General features: G+C 26.8%; 1 long non-coding RNA gene across 1 annotated transcript; it reads right to left on the bottom strand.

Moving 5' to 3' along the window:
* Nucleotides 1–701: 701 nt before the first annotated feature.
* LOC126665770 (uncharacterized) lies at nt 702–4,949 on the bottom strand. The gene is made up of 2 exons (XR_007637692.2): nt 4,684–4,949; nt 702–4,563 (listed from the first exon to the last, which is right to left on the bottom strand). It is a non-coding gene; the product is annotated as an uncharacterized LOC126665770 (long non-coding RNA).
* Nucleotides 4,950–5,368: the final 419 nt, after the last annotated feature.

The raw sequence follows: 5,368 nt of genomic DNA, 5'->3' as shown, positions 1-5,368 counted from the left end.
ATACAATAATTTATATGCCAGCTATAGTGAGCTAATGGTCGATGGAATGTATTTAGGTCTAATGGTGTCAAAAAGTCAAACTCTTTCAAATTTAAAAAAAATATTATTCAAACATTTCAAGAGTTATAAATTTATCTCAATATAGTCAATTCGATGAAAATCTATTTAATTTTTCAAATAATTGTATTTTTTACATTGCATCTGACAAGTTAGCATAAACATGACATTATAGTTTATCTGAATCATTATGACATCTCAATCGACACTATTCTTCTTCTATTTTTTTTAAATTACATTTTCAATAGCCACGCAGACATGGTCTATCCAATTTTTAAAAAATTGGATAGATTTTCAGCAAATTCACCAAACTATGATAGATTCATAACTTTTAAAACATTTAGATATATTTCTCAAAAGTCGAAAATATTTGTCTTTTTCACTATTAAACCTATACGAGATTATATAACTGATGTGTTTTTATAAATAATTTGTTTGTTAACTAGGTTTACAAATTCTCTCTCTTTCTCTCTCTCTACATATATATATATATATACATACATATACATACATACATATACATATATATACATACATATACATAGATATACATACATATACATAGATATACATACATATACATATATATACATACATAGTATGACATAATTAGGTTAAATCTCCGATTAATGCAAAACATAACATTAAAGAAACTCATGAAGTAAATATTTCAGTTGTCCAGTCATATCTACTACATTCTTCACCAACTAAAACTGCTTGATGCTTCATACACATAATGTGATGAAACATGAACACAATACAGTATATTTGTTGGTTCAGCCAATAGAAATCAAAATTTACATGCTATGCTGTACAAGGAAACATAGTAATTAAAATCGTACTGACTTCTCTATTTGTCCCACAAAATTGTACTCGCTGTAATTAAAAGGATACGAATGAAACAAAAAGAAAAGGTTGGGTTAAAATGGAAAATTAGGTCATGTACGAAATATGAAGCTGCATGCCAATCCCACTGTAGATATTGTTTGGACGATTCTTCATGAATTGGGTCACCATTTCAGAGATTCCTTTCTTGTTTTTGGAAACTAAAGCTTGCTTCATTTTTTATGCTCAAAAACAACAATAAAATTGCCAAATTATTGCAAAAACATATAAATATAAATTTCAAATATACAATAATTTAAAGGAAAAAGGAAAATTCTCTACCACATATATTAAACAGCAAACTAATGTCATTGTATTTGAATACAATGTGAGAAATACTTATGATAACTCTGGCCACCACATTACTGATAGATATAGAACTTATAATAATACATAATAATGTTTACATATTTAATAATGTATTTATATAATATTGAATTTTGGTAAGATGTATTTATCTATTCACAATTATACTTTATTTGTCAAATATACCATAATTTTAAAATTTTACATTTCGATCCATCATTTTTTAAGTGTTTACCAAATAATTACAACTTGTATAGAGCTGAAGTGACGCAATATTATACGTCCATGTGCACAAAATTTTTCCTACTTTGCATTCACCACATCAGCCACATATAAACATGAATATATTTGACAACATTCGAAAAAATGATGGAACAAATTGATAACTTTCAAAATCATACTATATTTGGCAAACGAAATATAATTATGAGTAGGTAAAAACATTTTACTTTAAATGTATCCACGTATGACTCGGTTGACGGGTCTATTTAATTATTTCTCATAAAATGTTTCATCACTAAGTGATCTAGAGAAGTATATACTATATATTAAGAGTGTAATATTAGGAAAATTAAACACTGATCACTGCATTTTTATTAACAGCAACTCTATATATTATGACTCTGTACGAATCTGCCATGCTTCTTTGTCTGACCTATTATATAATTAAACTACTTTTCTTTTATGTGGACCTAACCCTTCATCATCATTTTTCTTACATTTCCTTGGCTAAACATTAGTCTTTCATTTACTTTTGTATTAAGGAAAGATTCCCTTAACAAAGTTGCATTATTTCTCACTAATGCTGCCTTTTCTTTTTTGTTTACTTTCCCTTTACTTTAATAATTTCATGATCCCTAATTCACCGTTTGGATTAATTTTTTTTTTTTAACTTTCATGAATTTGAATCTACATGTTTAAAGAGTAAACTGTTCTAATTGAAAATTAAATTTAGAATAATAAGATATTATAATTTATCATATATAAAAAATCAAGGAGTTAAACTTTCTTATCTAATACGTGAGATTTTAAATGAAAGAATTTGGAGAATAAATAAATTTTACAATCTATAAGTATTTTCATAGCTGTTTTTCTTATAAAACAATTAATTTTAGGCAAAATGAACTTAACTACCCACAACTAATTGTTTTGCCAAATACACTATGATTTTTAATTTTGTCAATTTGATCCGTCATTTATTCTATCTTGGTCAAATATACCCAAGACTTGAGTATATTTGGATATATTTGGCATAATCCAAATAAGCCTCGGGTGTATTCAGTAAAAATTGAATAAATGATGGACCAAATTGAAAAAATTCAAAAGTCATAGTATATTTGATAAAAAGTTATAATTTTGAATAGATAAGTTCATTTTGCCTTAATTTTATTTGAAAAAGGAAAATTCATTGAAATTTTAAAGGATTCATAAGTTAACTCATATGAAGTGATGAGATTTAATACGAACAAATCTAGAAAAGAAAAACAAAAAGAAAAGCTACTGGAAGAAAATAAAAAGTAGTTGATATAGCTAACAAATGTATTATTCCTGAATTGCTCACACTCATTCGATGATCTAACTAAAATAGTTAAGGTTTAATTTAATTATATATGTTCTTCCTTAAAAAAAAAAGTAGAATCAATCTTTGAAAATCCGGAATTATAACCAATACCTTAAGTAAAATAAAAAAAGAAATTCTATATGCTTCAAGTTTTTCCTTCCTATTCATCAAAAAAAAGTTTATCCTTCCTAATGAATTGGAATTCCCTCAAGTTCATTTTGAACTTGAGAGGAATATTCACGATATACACCCTTTATTATAAAATAAACGATGTAAATCAAAAAGGTACAATTTTAATTAAATTAATCTACACCGTTCATTTTATTAACGAACGGTGTATGCATCGTGAACATGACTCCCTCAAATTTAAAATGAACTTGGGGAATTCCAATCCCTTTCTAATTACACACAATATATATGAAAAAAAAAAACTAAACAAAATTCAAATTATATACACAATTAACAGAAATCAGAATGCATAAATGCGTATAAAGAAATTATTGCAAACAAAAGCTTAATACATGATTTATGTAAAGAAAGAGAGGCAATTCTACAAAAATTAAGCTAACACAATAATCAAAAATTACTAAGAATTAATATATATGAAACTAAGAAATTAATTTGATTATTTCCAACTAATGCAATGCACAAGTACAAGGTTTTCAGTAAGAAGATCAAAATAGTAAAATAAAAAAACAATAATTTTACTGGAAAAACAGAAGAATAATTGTGCTGGTTGGACAGTTGATATCATCAGATTGACAGCTAGGAAATGTCAATTATGACACAATATCTTATACTGTGTATATATATCCTCAACTACCACTGTTCAGATCCCACCAAAAAAATCATTATATAATACAGAATCATATTTACAGAATAAATAGAATGAAATAGAAATTTTAAGAAAAATGTTTTTTTTTTTTTAAAAAAAGAGAGGAGTGGTTAAAAAATGATGTCACAAAGTGACAAAGTTTAACCTTTTTCACGGAATTGTAGGAGATCATTTTAGAAGCTAAACCAAAAGCCCCAACAGTAAGAAACTTTCATCATTTACCATTCAAAAGGAAACCTTTTTTTCTTCTCTCTTCACTTAATTATTAGTATTATTAACTCTCTTTTTTCTTCACAAATTTTCATTCATACATCTATTTGTGTAATTTGATAATTGTTAGGGTACAATTTCTTTAAGTTTTATGCAATATTATGTGATTTTTTTTAGATATTTAGTCAATTCTCATGCATGGTTGAAAACCTAGCTAGCTAGCAGCTAAAACATTTTCTTGATTTTTGTCCGTTCTTTTCACTCAAACTTGAAGATTACTAGATTTTATGAAAACCCACTTCACAATTTAGTAAGAATTATCAAGATTTTGACAAGAAAAAAAACAGAAATCTTGAATTAATTACCATAATTCATGCAGAATTCTACACAGGTTCTTGATTCTTCACTCATTTCAAGTTCTTGAAGCTGCTTCAGTCTCTTGCCAAAAATTTCTAGATTTTTGTCAATTCTTTTCACATAAGCTTCAAGAATTACTAGTTTTTATGAAAACCCACATCATAATTTAGCAAGACATGCAAGAATTATCATAATAAAAAGAAAAACAGAAATCTTGAATTAATTACCATAATCCATGCAGAACTCAACACAGGTTCTTGATTCTTGAATCTTGACTCATTTCAAGTTGTTGAAGCTGCTTCAATTTAACAAAATCCTGAAACTTGCCATGTTCTCCCACAGCTTTCTTGAGCTTCCATGACATAAAACAGATCAATCCAGAACCAAGATCAAAGAAAGAATTAACAAGAAAGTTCAAGAAAGCTGTGGAAAAGCATGACCAGGACTTGCAAGAAAATTTCAAGAAAAACACCAAATTCTTCTCAGATCTCAAAGATATGATGGTTTTCTGTTCTTGCACTGAAAAAATTGTGAAATAGAGAGAGAAAGAAGAGAGAGAAAGCATGCCCATACAAAATCTGATGGACCACTCTACCATATATATAAATTTTGCAAGCAGCAGCTTTATAGAGAAGGGGAGGGGTGTGTGTATGATGAGGGAGTGAGTGAGTAGGGTTCACTTCACTCACAAGAGCGCATTTTACTCACAAAAGGGCTAGCTTTACTAGTGACTAGTGAGTGCACAGTGGGGTACATTTAAAAACAATTGAGATTGATTGGTGAACAAATTGAAAAAACAAAAATATACCAACAAATTTAATTTTTATAATCTCACCATGTTTAATTAAAATAATTTCAATATTCGTATAAATTTTTATAATTTTTTTAATGGAAAATGAATCTTTATTTCCAAGTAATAGTTTTTTTAATATTTAACAAAAATTTACAGCTTGATCTACAAACTTATAATTTATATCAATTAAATTCAGACAACAAATAAAAAAATAAAGTATCTAATTAATTGATAAAAATAAAATATATTTTAATCACTTAACTTATTTTTATAATTGGAGAAAAACTCAAATTAAATTGTCATATTTCTAATTTTATCGATAAATATATTATATTGTTTTAAAACCTTTTGGTTATTATCTGAA

This window comes from Mercurialis annua, linkage group LG1-X (assembly GCF_937616625.2).
Source record: "Mercurialis annua linkage group LG1-X, ddMerAnnu1.2, whole genome shotgun sequence".
NCBI classification, from domain to species: Eukaryota; Viridiplantae; Streptophyta; class Magnoliopsida; order Malpighiales; family Euphorbiaceae; genus Mercurialis; species Mercurialis annua.
The sequence above is the reverse complement of the archived record's forward strand: the minus strand, read 5'-3'. Positions and strand labels throughout refer to the sequence as shown.